This window comes from Oryctolagus cuniculus, chromosome 3 (assembly GCF_964237555.1).
Source record: "Oryctolagus cuniculus chromosome 3, mOryCun1.1, whole genome shotgun sequence".
NCBI lineage: Eukaryota > Metazoa > Chordata > Mammalia > Lagomorpha > Leporidae > Oryctolagus > Oryctolagus cuniculus.
In genome coordinates, this window is record NC_091434.1 from 100,908,594 (window position 1) to 100,926,701 (window position 18,108).

The 18,108-nt window shown below is 37.3% G+C and overlaps 1 protein-coding gene and 1 long non-coding RNA gene across 10 annotated transcripts in view; one reads left to right on the plus strand and one right to left on the minus strand.

Annotated features, from left to right (window-relative positions):
* Positions 1–18,108, plus strand: part of LRP1B (LDL receptor related protein 1B) — a 2,140,503-nt gene that overhangs the window by 404,627 nt on the left and 1,717,768 nt on the right. The gene's annotated exons all lie outside the window — the stretch shown is intronic.
* Positions 2,885–18,108, minus strand: part of LOC103348751 (uncharacterized) — a 34,954-nt gene continuing 19,730 nt past the window's right edge. Inside the window, exon 3 of the long non-coding RNA XR_011387599.1 lies at positions 2,885–3,080. This is a non-coding gene — a long non-coding RNA (uncharacterized lncRNA). The remainder of the gene's footprint in view (positions 3,081–18,108) is intronic.

Consider the following 18,108-nt stretch of genomic DNA (forward strand, 5'->3'; position numbering starts at 1 on the left):
TGGGTTTAAATACAATTCTCTTATATAACAGCTGCATGATTTTTTTTTTAAGCAAGAAAACTATTTTAAATTTTATTTATTTATCTGAAATGCAGAGTGACACATACAGAAAGCTAACAGCAAAGACAGAGAAGAGGGAGGGATGGAGGGAACAGAGAGAGAGAGAGAGAGAGAGATCTTTCTTCCATTTGATCACTCCTCAAATAGCTACAACAGGCAGGACTGGGTCAGGCCAAAGCCTGGAGCCAGGAACTCTGTGTGGGTAACAGGAAACCCAAGTACTTGGGTTATTATTAGCTGCATTCCCAGGTGCGTTAATAGGAAGCTGAATAAGAATCAGACTAGCTGGGACCCAAAGCAGCATTCTGTTATAGGATGCAGGCATCCCAAGAAGGGGTTTATCTTGGTGCTGAACAATGCCTTCTCTAGCTATGTGATTTTAGTCATGTTGTCTAACTCTTCCTGAGGTTGTATCATTTCTGTAAAATGGAAACAATACCTACCACACTAGATTGTTTCTAGGATTAAATAGGATAGAGTATTAAAAGTTCCTAGTGTTACTATGTAATAATGCAATAGTTATTTAAAGTCTTTTAAAATAATTTTAGTGTGAGTCTAATCACATCTTATTTGGAGATTGCAGTATATCTTGTTTAAAAGTCTTTTAGAGGGAAAAAAGTTGAAGATAGTGAATCTGCAGCAACAATAATATCTGGCTCATAGACTGAGAACTAGAGGGATCCACAGGAATGAACTAATCCAGTTATCTCATATGATTTATGAAGATCCAGGAGGTTAAGGAATCATTCCACCTAAATACAAATCTAGGTGAAGTGAATTGGTTTGCAGTGTGTTACATATCCTCTCTGAATTCAATTTCCTTTTTAGTAAAATGGAAATAACTCCCATAACACTGCCTTATTCTTCAGAGTAAATGAGATCATACAAGTGGTCAAGTTGCAACCAAATTCTGAGATTTTGGAATTTGGGAACAATAAGAGATAAAGGAAGAGCTCTTTCTCTCTTGCATTCTCAAATAAAATGAAAATAATATTTTTAAAAAGAAAGTAATAAAGACCATGCATTTTTCCCCTACTTGCCCACTCACTTGTAGGGAACCTCAGTGAATCCACATTCTATAGGACTTCTGTTTAATAATTTACTTCCAAAGCATTAAAAAGTGAAAGCATTCCTATAAATGTTGGTCTAAAACTAGTTCCTGTCTCACTGGGTATTGTTTTCCTATGCTACTGGAAAAAAACAAGTGTTTGTCACCAGCAGTCTCAAAGGCAGCTAGAGCAAGGAAGAGAAGTTCCAAATGTCTAGAAGTCAAAATGATGTATACTGGCATTTTCTGCCCCATTACATTCTGTAGTTCATGGTCATGCCATGCATTTGTTTGAAAACATATTACATACCATGGTGGAAAATACTGTCAGCTCTTGGGTGTTCTGAGATAGGAAATGACTATGGCAAAGCACAAATTCCCAAATAAATACAGCTAGTTTCCACTTTGTCTGTGAAGCTCTGCTCCCATCAGTTCAACTGCTTTCTGCCCGTCTCTAAGCTGAGCATCAGGTAGAGGAGTGAGGACAGCAGACACATAGTGACTAGACCAGGGAGTCTAGTTGGGACTATTTGAGAGCAAATATTGGGAACTATATTATCCACTTGCCTGAACTTTTGGAATCTCTGAAAATCCTCAGAATCTAAAATACTTTGTGAACATGAATAGATCATGCTTTGTGTTTCCTAAGAGTATGAATTCAAAGATTACTTTTAATCCTATGTATGGAAAATAGAGGCAAGTGAATCAAGCCATTCAATTTAATCATCTATTCTTATTTAGGCTTTGGGATTTATGTTCAATATTCTCTTTAAAATCCATTAATTATATCAATATTAGAGACAGCAAAATTAAATGCAGAATGAAAATATATTAGTTCCCAACTTTGCCAACGCTATTTAGATTCCCAAAATGGTGAAACTTTCAACTTTACCACAACTAATTTGTACTCAGCTTACTTACTCTATATAACTGTTTGGTTTAATATTTTATGCTTTATCTATACAAATAGAATACATAAATTTGCATAAATTTAATTTTTCATGTATACCCTATTAATATATTGAGTTTTATTCCCTGGAAACTTTAAGTATTTATTCTAAGAAAACAATTACGTCATACAAGGAAACTATCTTCCATATTTTGGATATTGATTTTTAATAGCACTATCCAAACATTTTCTTGGCATAATAGCCCTGCAGGGTTATAGAAGACTCTAACTTTCCTTTGGAACCCTTCTGTACCTATTTTAAGTTATTGCAGGTTTATCTTTAATAAATGGAACCAAACTCATTTTGTCCAATCCTTATTTTCTACCTCACCATATCTTGGGATAACATATTTAATAGCTTCCCTATCTGCTTTTTGAAGTTGGATTTTCTTTATTCGTTTTAAAATTACCTCACCCACATGTCAAGGGGTGCCCTACATCCTAGTAGTTCAGGATTTAATGAACAAATCCATGCTCACCATATCTGTACCATTTGTGATTAAATAGATGTCAATCATGTCTTCTTTTAGCCTATGCTACTGCAATGTCCTTTTGTCAGTTTTTAGTCCTTTTAGCCTATTGTCATTTAGCAATCCTAACCCCTCCCCCACTTTATCTCTTACTCTAGATAAAGTTTTCTGAATATTTTGGGCTCTTCTATTGATTTCAGATATAAGAATTACTGTGTACAACAGCACAAGCAAAAATGGTAGAATTAGACACTTTGAAACACCATAAATAATGATAACAATGATAATAGTATATCACATAATAATAATAGTAATGTGAGTTGGTATCGGGCTCATATTAAACAGTCAGCAATTGGAAGCTGTTATAATCTTTTATTGATTATCATCGATTAGCCCCTACTCTGGTCCAGGCATTTCACATGCAGCAATTCTTTGAATCAGGCTCTTGATATATGGCATTTCTTTTCATCTTCCTACCATTCTTCAAAAATAGAAGATATTTTAGAGATGCTTGAGTTACACAGCTCGTAAGGGTCAGGAGATGTGATGGTTGCTGGTGGGAGGGAGGTTATGGGGGGAAAAAAACCACTATAATCCAAAAGTTATACTTTGGAAATTTATATTTATTAAATAAAAGTTAAAAAAGTCAGGTCTTTCTAATTCTAAATCTCTGAAAATTAGTCATTAGTCTTTCTTATGAAGCCATCATTACTCTGCCAACACAGATAACACTATTCAATATATTGGTTACTGGTCACCTAATGTTTGGTGTTGAACAGGCTATAAAAGGTTAATATTTTTCCTGCTGAGGGAATAGTTCGTCCATTGTAGCTATGGGATAAACACACACAAAACAATAGCATACTACTAAAAACTGCATGACACAAAGCATACCATGATGTGAATTGTAAGTGCGGTAGCAATTAGCGAGGATACGTACAGCAGCTCTTGCCACAATACTTAAAATAAGGTCAGATTCAGTAATGTGAGTTTTGGAGATCAATTTTTCCTCCTTTTATTTTTCCTTTTCAGTATTTTTTTCAACAAATCTTTTGAAATAACACTGATATATATCATGAACATTTTTCTTAGCTGAGAACTAAGAATTCTGGCATGAAGATATCAAACCTTATATTGTATGGGAACAAAGATAAAGCAAACTGAAGAACACAGTAATAAATATATATTTTGAATCTTTATTACTTAAGTGTTTGTATGGCTTGTGCATTGTTTTTGAGATATTCAAAAGAGCAATATGTAATTAGGAATAAGACCAAGGAGCCCTTGATAAAAAATTTCCTTAATTTTCCAACAGTTAATCTGTGTTTGACAATAGTATGAATTCTCCCAAGGCCCACCATTAGGTAGCAACCCTCAAGTGTACCCATGTTTTCAGTTCTTCAGACAATGATTTCCATGTTAGCTGGTGTTTAGTAAAAGGAGTGTTAAAGATTTTTTATTCCAAGATATAATCATGAATGTCATACTGAAAAGCAATGAACACATGTAAAACATTTTATTTAGGGTCCAGTATTTAGGGTACAGGTGGTTAAGCCTGCATTGCCAGCATCCCATAAGAGTACCAGTTTTAGTACTATGTGCTCCATTTCTGATCAAATTGCTTCCAGCCCTTCTACCAATGTGGGATACCAGGACAGAATTCCAGGCTCCTGGCTTCAGCCTAGCCCAGCCTAGGTTGTTGTGGCCATTGGGGAGTGAACCAGCAGAGGAAAGATCTCTGTCTTTGTCTCTCCCCATCTCTCTCCCTCTGTCTGTAACTCTGCCTTTCACATAAATAAAATAACCTTTAACATTTTTTAATTTAATTTGATACTTAATGAGATAGCTAGTAAAATGTTACAATTGGTTCAAAAAACTCAAATAATCACATATATTTGCAAATAATGAATGTTGACATGAATTTACGAATATATGCAAAATTTGTCTAACTACAGGGCAAATATCAATTGTGTTCCATGCAACTGATTTGCATGTCTATGAACAAGAATCATTTGTGTTATTATTAATCTTCTGCAACTTACAGAGCTGTGAAATAGCTAAAAGATAATGAAAGATTAACATACTCCACAAATATGTGCTAGGTGGAATGCCTAGCCTATTTTTTCTTTTCCTTTTTCCTTCTTTCTTTTCCTTCCTCCCTCCTTTCCTTCCTTCCTATCTTTCTCTCTTTCTTTCTTTCAAGGAGGGCATTGAAAACTGCTTCATTTATCCTGTAAGGAGTGATAGGGAAGACTCCTTCATCTCATGCGGTTTTTCAATGAAGTATAGACATTAAGATAGTCTTTAAGGAGTTATATAATGTGTACATTTTTAATGTTAAAATTTTTTAAAAAGATGTATTTATTTATTTGAAAGGCAGCATGAGAGAGAGAGAGAGGAAGAGAGATCGAGAGAGAGATCCATCTTCCGTTTGCTGGTTCTTTTCTCCAAGAGAACCACAATAACTGGGAATAGGTCATGACAAAGCCAGGAGCCAACAACTTTATGCAGGTCTCAGTCTCCCAAGTGGGTGGCAGGGGCCTAAGTACTTGGGCCATCTTCCACTGCCATGCCATCCCCAGGCATGTTAGCAGGAAGCTGGATTAGAAGCTGAGGTGCTGGAACTTGAACCAGCACACCAATATGGGATGCCTGTGGCTGTCATACCACAATGTCAATCCCAGAAAGAGGTTCACTTTAAAAAAGTGTGAGCACTGGAAAAGTAAATGTGACCTACTTTCTCCTTCATTGAGATACTGGAAGAGAATGAATGTAGCTTAGTCTTTATGGCTACAGAAAAAGTCAAATCAAAGTAAGAGCGAGGGTCAGAGTTCTTCCTACATCTCCCTAGGAAGATTCCTCTGGTGGTATCCAGAACATTTTCTATGTAACTTCTGTGAATGGTATATACCTGGTGGCAGAGGTTAGCTGAGTTAATCTTGATACATTTTAAATAAGGTGATTCCATGAGTTCCATCTTTAAAAAAATGGATAATTTCTAGTTATCCTAGAGAAAAATCTATGGTTTAGTATCCCAGCTCTAATTTTTCACAGTCCTTTTATCCTCAAGAAAACAGATCCGTACTAGACTCTTAAAATGTGATTTTAATTAGCATCTCTGCCAAAGTATGATGGGAATACTAAAAGTATTGGAAGAGGGAGATGTACAGTAAAAATTATATGATTGTTGAATCTTTTAGAACATTGTTGAGACTGGCAAACACCTTGGACTCCTGATATAAGTACTTACACCTGTGTATTTATTTTTTTCGATTGAAGGCAGCAAAGCTTCAGCAGCTTCTACTTGCTTGGTTTTGTGTTTATCAACAGCTTCTTTTTCTACTTCATTGTTCACTTATAATCTATTTTTAGGCCTTTGAACTTTGTGTCCTCTGCAGAAACCTTTGTCCTCTAAAGATGTGGGCTATATTTTGTTTCATTTTCTTTAAGTCTTCAGTTCTTAAGAAAAGTTTGAATGTCTTGCAATTAAACAGTGTTTGGCTGGTAATTTGAGTGACCTAAGGGCCAAGCCAGGAAACTTCATAAAAGATAAGCCCTGTCTTGAGTTTCCAAGAGCTTTGCTGTGTTTTCTCCTCCCATAAACCCCCTTAGGTACTCACATTGTTCTCTGATCCTTTCCTAGTTGGTAATGATGAATCGTCTTCCTAATCTGAGCTTCCTTGAAGCCCTAAATTTTCCAGACTTTTCTTCCAGCAAAGTATGCTTGATCTTGCTTCCATTCCTGAAGAATCTAGATTTGTGATTGGCTACTGCTTGATAGACTAAACAAATCTACTGCAATAAGAATTTAATGAAATATTTTCCATTATTTAGGATTCCATGAACACATTAAGTTAAAAAAAATGTGTTGCATAGAGGGCTGTGTACTTTTAATTGTGTCAAATGTCACCAAAATTGTAAGACAGAATAAACTCTAAATTATGGTATTCCTACAGTATGATAATATGAAGGGCAATTAAACTCACAGATTAAGCTACCATATGATCTCAGAACTGAAACATAACTATCAGTATTTACTATTTTAAATTAAACAAAAATGCATTGTGGGGAAATCTTACTATCCCTTGGTTTAATATATTAACCCTCACCTAGTTAGCGCTTGCATTTCACTAGTTGCTCTTCATGACCTTCACACTATAGATGTCTTTGGGCCAAATAATAGTGAGGATATTATGTGGAGACTGTAGAACTGTGGGCTCCCCTAAGCCAAATTAGTAAGACCAGCTTTGACAAGTAGAAATAATTTGGAGACCTTCTTGAACTTTCTCGCTTAAAAACGTTTCCAGTCAAAAAGAAAGAATGAATAAACTCAAGGGCATAGGAGTCAAGCCTGAGGCAGCAGGTGCCAATAAAAATGTCCTAGGTATCTAACTCCTCTTTTGTGTACCCCAGGGCGGTGAGTTCTCTTGGTTAGGAAATACAGATCGTTCTAACATGTTATCTATGATGAGCAGCTTGTTTGTGCTATACAGTGAAATGTAAGACAGAGAATCCTCTGAAACCGTCATTCTCCAGTTTCAGCATCCAAGTGGCCGACTGGGTCTTGTGAAGATGTCCGTGCTAGATTTCGCCTCAGGTTTACTTACTGAGTGTGGGATAGGGCCTGAGAATTTGCATTTTAACAAGTTATAGGTGATGCTGATGCTACGGATTAAACTCTGGGGCTGCTTCAATTTTATCAACTATTCTTGTATAATCACATGACTACATATTCTTACATATTAATTTGTAAAAGCTCATGAGATTTAGTGGAGAAATTAGGATTAACCATGGTCTCAGTCAGTTTTGGATGCTGTAAAAAGAAATCACAGGCTGGGTGGCTAAACCAACAGATGCATGTTTCTTTTTATTTATTCATTTTTTGACAGGCAGAGTTAGACAGTGAGAGAGAGACAGAGAGAAAGGTCTTCCTTTTCCGTTGTTTCACCCCTTTACCGAAGCCAGGAGCCAGGTACTTCCTCCTGGTCTCCCATGGGGGTACAGGGCCCAACCACTCCCAGGCCACAGCAGGGAGCTGGCCTGGAAGAGGGGCAACCGGGACAGAATCCAACGCCCCGATCGGGACTAGAACCCGGGCTGCGGGTGCCGCAGGTGGAGGATTAGCCTAGTGAGCCATGGCACCGGCCAGACACATGTTTCTGATGGTTCTGGAGACTGGGAAGCCTTAGGGTCAGGGTGCAGGAAGTTTCAGTATCTGGTGAAAGGCTCCTCCTGCTTTCAGATGGCTGTTTTCTCATTGTGTCCTCACAATAGAGAAATAGGAAATAGAGGTCATTTTTCTATTATTTCTTTGTATAAGGTCATGAATTCCACTCATGAGGGTCTCAGACTCACATAATTGCCTACAAAAGCCCACCTCCCAATAAAATTACATTGGGGATAGGAGTTTCAACTTAAGAATTTTGGAAGAACACAAACATCCAGTCCATAGTAAAAGAGAATAAAATCAACTGCTTAAAAATATGTCCTAGTTATGTGAAGCCTTCTTTTAAAAAATATTTATTTCTGATGTAGTTACCAATGTAGTTTTTGTTCATTTCCTAAGTTAGTGTGACTTTTCTTATAATTAGGAATAAAAATTTAATGCATGATTAGAATCCCCACTGTAGGAAACTATTAATAGATTAATAAACAAGTAACCTGGGTATAGTTAACATATGTAAAAGCCAATTAAGTTCACATAAAATGTCAGGAACATGGTCTTTTGCCAATCAGTTCTTTGCACTTTTGGGAAGTAGCGTACCTGCCTTGTACATGTCTAGCTAATTTGTTGGCTAATTATGTCAGAATCATCAAAACACTTAAGGTTTTCAAGGATTAATGACCAGCTGGGAGGAGTTACTACTTATTTGTTCCAAAATTTGTTATCTCCTACAATCAGTAAGAAAATCCAGATGTAATTGGTAAAATAAGATAATTAGAAAGGATAAAGCTATACCTGGTTTTTTGAGGGAGTGATATTTCATTAATTTTTAAACAAAATATTCTAGAATAATATAGGAAAAGAAATCAATCCAATGGGCCAATCTATTACTGAATACTTTACTGTTTATAATTAAGCAAGATGACCTTCAGGTTAGTCTAACAAGCAGCTGGAGAAGCTGAGGGCTATTTTTGCAATTATAATCTGTGATGATGGAAAAACATTAAGATAAAATGTCTACCTGATTAACTGATGACTCATTTTCACACTTGAATTCATATCAATGGGGGTTCCAAGTTCAATCTCCCTCAGTGACCTCTTTCTATTTAAACGTAGCCAGTTTAAACGTGGCACCTCACTGCACTTTCTCCTGAGCTCTGCAGACTGCTTTCAAGAGGGTGATGATTGTTAAAATAATGGCTTAAGACTAAAAGCTTTCAATCCCACTTTAAAAGAAAACACATTCAGAGAAAGACAAAAATGCAATTCTGCTGATAAAAAAAAAGAATGTGATTCTTTATTTATAGCTGTGGCAGTCAGTTATGGTGCTGAGTTTGTAGTTAGCCATCTAGATCTTAGTGAAATGGCCCAGGCTGTGACCTTCAATAGATTGTAATTAGTTCACAATTAGACGATCATGGGAAGCATATCATTTGTCAGATGTAAAAATATTCATTAAGTCTCAGCTTTTAAGTATTGTAACGTCCAGTTCTCTTTGAAGAAGTGATGATATTTAATTGTGTAAATACCTGATTTATTTTGAGAAGGAAGGATTTGAAATTAGAATAATAGAATCCATCATTTTGGTGAAATTGAACGAGAGTATATATATATATATATGCATAATGCATGTCTATATGAACATAGCTATTGTACAAAAAAGGAGAAAAATGAAAAATGACTAGTTTTTCTAGAAAATAAAACTATATTTAGGAATTGTTTAGGGGAAAGTCAAAACATGAGAAATCATCAAACTGATATTTCAGGACTGAACGACCATTGTGTCCCTACTGATCTGCTTTCCACATTTATGTGTCATGCCAACTCTTTGTCTGCAAGTGGTCTCCAATACAGAAACTGTGGGTGCAGAATTCTGCCAGTAAATCTCTGGGGGTGACTTGGGACTCAGCATTTAAACAACCTTGGCATCAGCTTCACTGTCTGTCCATTAAAGGAATAGGGTCAGATAACTTTCAAGGTTCCATCTTGCCCTAGCAGTCTTGATCTCAATAACCCCCTTTACAGTAAATGAACTTTAAGACCCATTGTAGTCAGCGCCGCGGCTCACTAGGCTAATCCTCCGCCTTGCGGCGCCGGCACACCAGGTTCTAGTCCCGGTCAGGGCATTGGATTCTGTCCCAGTTTCCCTTCTTCCAGGCCAGTTCTCTGCTGTGGCCCGGGAGTGCAGTGGAGGATGGCCCAAGTGCTTGGGTCCTGCACCCCATGGGAGACCAGGAGAAGCACCTGGTTCCTGCCATCGGATCAGCGTGGTGCGCCGGCCGCAGCGCACCGGCCGCGGCGGCCATTGGAGGGTGAACCAATGGCAAAAGGAAGACCTTTCTCTCTGTCTCTCTCTCTCTCACTGTCCACTCTGTAAAAAAAAAAAAAAACAGAAAACAAAAAAACACCATTGTAGCAATTGAGAAGAGGCCTGTGCTGTGGCTCACTAGGCTAATCTTTCACCTGTGGTGCCGGTACTCTGGGTTCTAGTCCCGGCTGGGGCACCGGTTCTGTCCTGGTTGCTCCTCTTCCAGTCCAGCTCTCTGCTGAGGCCTGGGAAGGCAGTGGAGGATGGCCCAAGTGCTTGGGCCCTGCACCCGCATGGGAGACCAGGAGGAAGTACCTGGCTCCTGGCTTTAGACTGGTGCAGCGCACCAGCTGTAGCAGCTATTTGGGGGATGAACCAATGGAAGGAAGACCTTTCTCTCTGTCTCTCTCTCTCTCACTGTCTAACTCTCCCTTCAAAAAAAAAAAAAAAAAAAAAAGGAATTGAGAAGATGAAAGACCATGCATAGCAACTGCAAAATATGGGTCCAATTGAAAGGTCCTTGGTAGAAAGAGCTGAATAAACATCTATAAGAAAAAATTAATTTTAACTTTTTAATATTTGGTTTAAACATTCACAGTGATCTTCATACATCTTCCAGCACCACTCCTAACTTTCTTCCACAATCCAGTTACCCTAATCATCCAAAGCTACCTTCTCTTGTGTTCCACCTGAAACCTGACTTCCAGCATTAAATTACCAAGTTCCACAGCTTCCTTTGATCTTTAAGCTAGCCCTCTCTGCCTGATAAGAACTATAGAATCTCTGTACAACTTCTCTGAGAAAACATACTCTGATTTTTACTGCAGAGCTCTTACAAACATTGTCTTAGCATCAAGGAATTCCGATGGCATTAAGGGTGGGAATGCCGAAGAACATTGCAGAAGAGCAGGCAGATATCCATGCACTGCCCTTCAATTCATAATGTTTAAAGGACCAACCATTGTATTGCCACGTGAGGCCTAACTCATATCATAAGAGATCTGAATTACCTGGCAAAAATAAATAAACTGAATTAATAAAATATTGGCCCTGGACTAAGATGCTCTGGGTTTTCAATTTCATCTTCACCTGTTAATTATTGTGTGTTCTGGGGTTACTAATGATGCAATCTCTCTTCTGTATAATATGTTACTGTTTCCTCACCTACAAAATGGGAATAATAATACTTTATACCTCTTAGACCTGGGATAACAATTAAAAATATATATGTATACATATATGTATTCCCACACATAGTGCACTTAGTGCAGTGATGATTGCTATAATTCTATTATTAATATAGTTATGAGTTCAGTCAAATATATATATATATAAAGGGAATCTTAGCATTAAAATTTCACTTTAAAAATCAAATGTTATGACAGCATCCTCCATGAAGCACATAACTTCAGTTTGATCTTTTTATCTTGGAAGACAAAGCCAATGGAATTACCTCTGGGTAGGTTTCAGTGGAAGTAAAATGGCAGCCATTCTGTCACTGAGAGCAACAACTTAACTCGTCCTCATTTCTGAACCTCTGTGATGCCAACTAAATACAATATGCGCTCATCCAAAATAATGAAATAAGGAAGATAAATGCCTTCCAAATTTTACACTGAAAATGCTGCTTTTAAAATAAATAAATGAGAAACAAAATGAAATTCCAAGTAGCACATATAGTTGATACAAGGTAAAGAGCTACAGTTTTGGAAAATAAGAAAACACAAGTTCAAGAATGCAGACCACCTGGAAAATCTTGACTCCTGAAATTCAAGTATAAATATGAAGGAATAATTTCTAAAACTAAATAAAACACCAAAGCAGATTCATATAACAAGTTATTGAAAGTTAAAGTGCATGTAAAGAATATTTAATGAATCTTTAATATCTAGAAATTTCTGAAAATGTCAGTGACACTGTTTATGCGATCTTATTCTAAGGCTCCTTCCATGCTGAGAATATTTAATTTGACATTTATTGGATTATTTACAACCAGTTTCATTAATACACTGGGATAAGCTATGTCAAGGAGATGAGAAAGTTATATTGTCCCCAAATCCTTAGTTCCCACTGTTCCCTGGCTTGTGGCTCATTGTCTCCTTTTGAATTTGTGAATAAAATAACCAGCCATGCAAGTGATTTCTGAAAATTTGCCAATCTGAACCCCACTGAAGTTTAACAAATTAGCTTTTTTTGATTTGAAAGAAATTACCATGGAAAAGAAAAGTGGGGCTTGTTTGCACCCAGAGAGTGGAATTCCTATTTAATCTTCTTGCCTCTGTGGATTGAACTTGAAATAGGGAAAATGCGAAGAGCTATGTTTTCTCAATTCTCTGGCTCCCAAAGGCTATGCCTTTAATATCAGACTTGCCTGTCCATTCGTTGATCTCACACTGTTAACCAAACAAACCACTCTCAGAATCCTGTAGTGCAACTCTTTATTTTATAGTTAGTAACCTGGGGAAAGGAGAGAGCGATAAAATAAAGCTATAAAATTAAGGGCAGGATAGAAACTACTGCAACCCCTAGGGGAGGAAAATGAGCAGTCTATTCATCAAATTTGACAATATCTGTAAGACTTACGAAAATATAAAGTTTAGAGATCACTTGAGGAGGTTTAAGGGACAAGGATAGTTTTGCCTGAACCTGCCTAATAACTACAACAATGGCATGCTTTCTGCTGCTTTGTTCGTAAGTGGTTGCCAACAAAATCCACAGGTGTTCTATTGAAAGTGTTTATGCATGCTCTGTCTTAAAATAAACGTGGTGATTCATGCAACTTTGCTTAATACTGCAGCTCATTAAACTTACCTTGTCCATCCTTCCTTCACTGTGTAGTCAGATTTTAAGAGGAAGGCATGAATCCCCTAGATCCTGGTGGTCAATTCTTTCCCTGAGCCAAATGCTGATGGATTATTTGTTGTTTCTGTGTGTGAGCACATGTCATTCATTGTTTTATTAGAGCATTTTGCCTTAAAGCATTTTTGTTTCTATGGTTTCTCCCTAGTAGAATTTTTGTCCATTATTTTTCCTTAGGTGAAGTCCAACTCAGGATAATAAAAATTGCTCTGCCCCCCTCCCCTCTTAGTGAGACTCATATAAAGAGGTAAATAATTAATCAGGCTGTATTTGAGTAGTTTGCTTTCCCAATGCACTCTCTGAGGTTCACACAACTGGTGTAAGTTGTAAAGGAGGTTCAAACATAGAACATGTATAAGGCTATGAGTCTTCCTGTTGTTATGGTAGTTGCTATGTGGTGAAAAAAAATTGCCATAGATAGGTATAATGACTTTCCAACTATTAGGAAAAAAAAGATGGAAAAGACATTCACACAGTGCTGAAAGGATTCTCTGCGATGATTGAAGCCCTTTACAAGTATCCAAGCAGGCTTTTGTAAAGGCACTTTGCTCTGTCCTATTGTGCATTAGCTTTGATTTGCTTCTCTCCATTTTCTGATGGAGCAATGCATCCCTGTTCTTGAGGACTCTTGAAGAGAAAGCGAAAGACCACCTCATTCATGCCTGGAAGATGAGTTTTAAATGAAGTCCTCCTGAAAGCTAGTTCCCACTTTCTGCTCAGATTCTTCTGCGCTAACCACTTCAGACAAATCTCAGTGATGAGAACATTAGGTATTTCACAAGACTGGCCTAGTCTTGAAAACACACCTGCACCCATTTTGAGGTAGAGTCTGTTACAGAGAAACTGCCATGACCAGAGAATCACTGGAAAGTTCATATTCAAATGGGACACATAGAAGATAGTCTTTTGCATTCTATCCATAGATACAAGAATAATCAATTTCACCAAAGCTTGTTGATTAACCTTGGCCTTTCTTAGTTTTCTTATCTTCATTCCAAGATAGTCTGACCAAGTGTAAGCTGCCTGAGAATCTATTTTTCTCTGATATACCCTTTTAATTTCTTGACATTCCTTTTTTATCCTTGATTATCTTTGGTGAAAAACAGCTGAAGCTAATTATCCAAACCTTAATTTTGTTCTTAGAAGCATAGGGGGGAAATCGATTAGCAACTAAGTGAGGGTATAGGAATGGAGGTGGGGAAAGGCAATTGGATCATGTTTTTCATATGTTCCTTTACAATAAAAATTTGCTTCCTTGAAAATTCGATTAAGGAACTGATTGTCCAGATTGAATTTGAATTGGAATCACCTGGAGAGAGCTTTAATCCCGCCCTCAATCCCAATGTTTCAGAGTCCTCACATCAGGGATAGAAGCCAGGCGGTTACGTTCCCAACCAGTTCGAGGAGAAGTTGCTGCAGGTGGTCTGAGAGCTACACTTTGAGAAGCACTGAAAATATGAGAAAAATAATCAACTGCTGTGAATTCGACCCAAGGAAGACACTGTCCCATAAGTGGCTTTTATTCCCTTTAAAATTGAAAAGCTTAGATGGTTCTAGAAAAATGATTTACATGAGTAAAAGTTTTCTGGAAAAAAGGAAACTACTGTCAAACTGCTAAATGCTTCCATTATCTTTGTTTTACATGGAAAATTTTGTTTTGTGAAAAATCTGGCTAAGTTTTAAAGGCTTTGATTAGCATACAATATTTGTACATTTTATAGAGTGTAGTGCAATATTTCAACACGTATACAGTACAAACTTAGTATTTCCATTTCTTTATCTTTCTAAGTTTGGAGACTACCAACTTCTCTCTCCTCATTCCTCTTAAAGTATATAGTTGACTATTGTAATCTACAGTTTCCCTGCTATGCCATGCACACTAGAACTTTCTACTTCTTCCTAACTGTGTCTTGGTCCCTGTTACCCAACCTCACTCTATTCCCCATCCCAAAGCCTCAAGTAACCCCTGTTCTAAGTTCAGATTGACTTTCACTCCAGAACTTTAGCTTTTCCTGGGCGTATTGACATAGCTGTCACCTGTGGCTAGCAGGTTGCTCTAGAAGCCCAGAATGAGCAATCTGGCCTCAAGCTCGAGAAGCTATTGGTGAATTAATCAGAGTTTGGAATACTCCTTAAAAGTTTTTTAAAGAAAAAAAAAACTGTATTTTTGAATGAAAATCACTTTATTTAAAGTAATATTATGAGAACATAAAATATTCAGAAGATGATAATTCTGCTCTTAGCTCTATAGTGTCTTAAAATTTGATTTTCTTTTAAAAATACACTCTTACATTTGTCAGGCTATTTATCATTTCCATATCCAATTTCAGCTTCTCAAGTTTATACTAATTTTTTTAGTTTTGCCACCTGTGAGGCAAAACCCTCTCATGGATACTTCCCCAGTGTTTAGTATGAAATAGTAGCATTTGTCTCATCTTTGCAGGCAGGATTCAGGTCTCCAGCTAGTGAAAAGCTTTGCCAAAGAACTCACGGGACTAGGGTAGCCTACAAACAACTCCAGTGTTATTTCCTATGTACCAGTTTGTTTTTAACTCACATTATTTAAAAGCAGTATGCAAAAAAATTGATCAAGTAACTGTTGTCTGTTTATTTGAGCTTTTGACTTTGTTGAGTTGCAGTGATAAATATGCACACTATGTTGAGTGTCTTTTAATGTCATTTAAGCTGATCATAACACATATATATATATATGCACACACAGAGATAAACTGGTTAAATTGTATCAACTTACTAGAGGCAGGGGTCGGGTTTGGGGGAGCACTGCTGTTTCTTAAAGACATCAGTTTTATCAGGTTAGGGGCCTATGCTTAGGAGTATGTTTAACTTCAGTTACCTCATTAAAGATCCTCTTCCAAATACTGTGGCTTTGGAGGTAAGGAAATCTGTATTTTGCCAACACCCCAAACTAATAGCAGGTGTTGCTATAGAACTCCCAAACCCAGTCAGTAATTGCAGAAAGACAATCGCTGACACTGGGATGGTGGGATAAAGTAGGTATTTATTACAAAATGTAGAGAAAGGAGCCAGCCAGCTATTGGTTAACTTCCAGGCTTCCCGAAGAGTTAGGGGTAAAAGTTCTTAGAAATTGAGACTGAGAAACACATGAGCTGTTCATGTCCAGGTTCTTGGTTGGTCAGTGGTGCCGGTTACCTTTGTCTGATTTGTCAGTGATGCCATACTCTTCAGGGAATTTGGGATGGCCAGGAGGGCTCCAGGTGGGCTCTAGTTAGTCTGGGGCTTATGTGAAGGTGTCTGTTAAAATCTGCCTGGACCTGAAATTCCCCTAAACATATCTCAGCCATCAAGGTTCTTACCTATTTGAGATGCAAATGACTCCTTGAGTCTGGTGATGAGAACTTTGGAAGGCCAGCTGTATCACTACCTCAAGCCAGAGAATTCCTTTTGATAAAGGACAGGCAAGGTCATCTTGGGCTAAGAGGATAGGTCTTGCTTTTATAATATATGGGTTTGGTTTCTCTATGAAAATTGGGTGGACTAGTTGAGTTCATAACACAAGAACTTGTTTTCTCATAAAAGCAGAACATGCTAGTGATAGAAATTTTTAAAACTTCTAAAAGTATGAAGAAGCATATTAAAATAATCTATAGTATCATGACCAAGAGATAACCACTGTTAATGTGCTGTCCTATTTTTCTCCAAGATTTTCAAGTATTTATATATATAAATAATTAAAATCATTTGTGTATAGTTATTCCATTTTCTAGTTCCATTTTTGATTTTAAACTTTTGTATTTTATTTTTGCTATTACATATGGTGCTGCGATGAAAATCTGGCATCTCGTTTCTCTAGGATAGATCATGAAGTTGAGCAAAAATATTAAACAGCATGTTTGTACCTTGGCCATCAGGTAGAGGTTTCATGAACAGTTGAACAGAAACAAAAGCTGAACATCACGTACTTATATTCAATAAGCTGAAAAGAAATACTTGTTTTCTGACATCTTTGATTTTTAGAATTCTTTGATTTTACTCTGAAGCTTATACTATGAAGCATTCAGCCAAATTAACTTTTTTTCTTTATTTGACAGAGTTAGTGAGAAAGAGAGAGACAGAGAAAGGTCTTCTGTTGGTTCACCCCCCCCCCCCCAAATGGCTGCTATGGCCAGAGCTATGCCAATCCAAAGCCAGGAGCCAGGTGCTTCCTCCTGGTCTCCCATGGGGTGCAGGGGCCCAAGCACTTGGGCCATCCTCCACTGCCTTCCCGGACCACAGCAGAGAGCTGGACTGGAAGAGGAGCAACCAGGACAGAATCCGGCGCCCACATGGGATGCTGGCACCACAAGCAGAGGGTCAAGTGAGCCACAGCGCCAACCCCAAATTAATTTTTAGTAAATGTACACTTACTAATTTTTCAATATTTTCCCTGTAAAAGCATAACTAACTGAATTTTATTTCACATAAAATATAGAATATAGAATCTGCATATATTTTGTAATATATATAATCTGACTTTAAAACGCTCATCTTTATACAATCAGTTTAATGTTCTACTTACCTTTGTTTACATCTAATACTTTATAATTTTAATATGTTAACAAAAAGTAATAAGGCATCCCTGAAATTGGCAGCTATTAGTATGAGCAGAATATGTAAAATTCTAGAAAAGAAAGTCATCTTATATGCCCTGTATCCTCCACAACACCACAGGCACACATTTGACAAAATGGAGACTTCACTCATTTTTCTTGATCACTGGTTGGGGCAAAGGCTATCTTTTTTACCACTCCCCACCCCTCATAATTAGTATCAACACCCAATCAGTGATGAACCATATATTAAGTTCTATATGAGACAGGACAGCAACCACAAAGCAAACACCTTGACTAAAATGCTTTAGATAAGAGGAGATTGCCTTGAAAATCGATTTATCACAGAATTTGATTCTGTGACCATGGAATGTGTTGTGGGAATTCCACTCAATTGTGCTAAGGAAACAAGGGTACCCAGAAAATTTAGGAAGATGGTTTATGAGATTTTAAAATTTTAAGAAAAACAGTGATACTAATCATCTCTCAGACATATCACAAATGATTTGCTTGTAACTCAGTTTCAATATTAGGTAGGGTTGCATCCCTTTTGATGGCACCTCCTTGAGGCTTATTTTTTGCATTTTCTGTAATAAAAAGCAGATTACATTAGGAATAAAGTGACCAATATGATTGGAAAGATTGAGATACTGTGTAGTGTCCAACAGGTAGACATAACCTG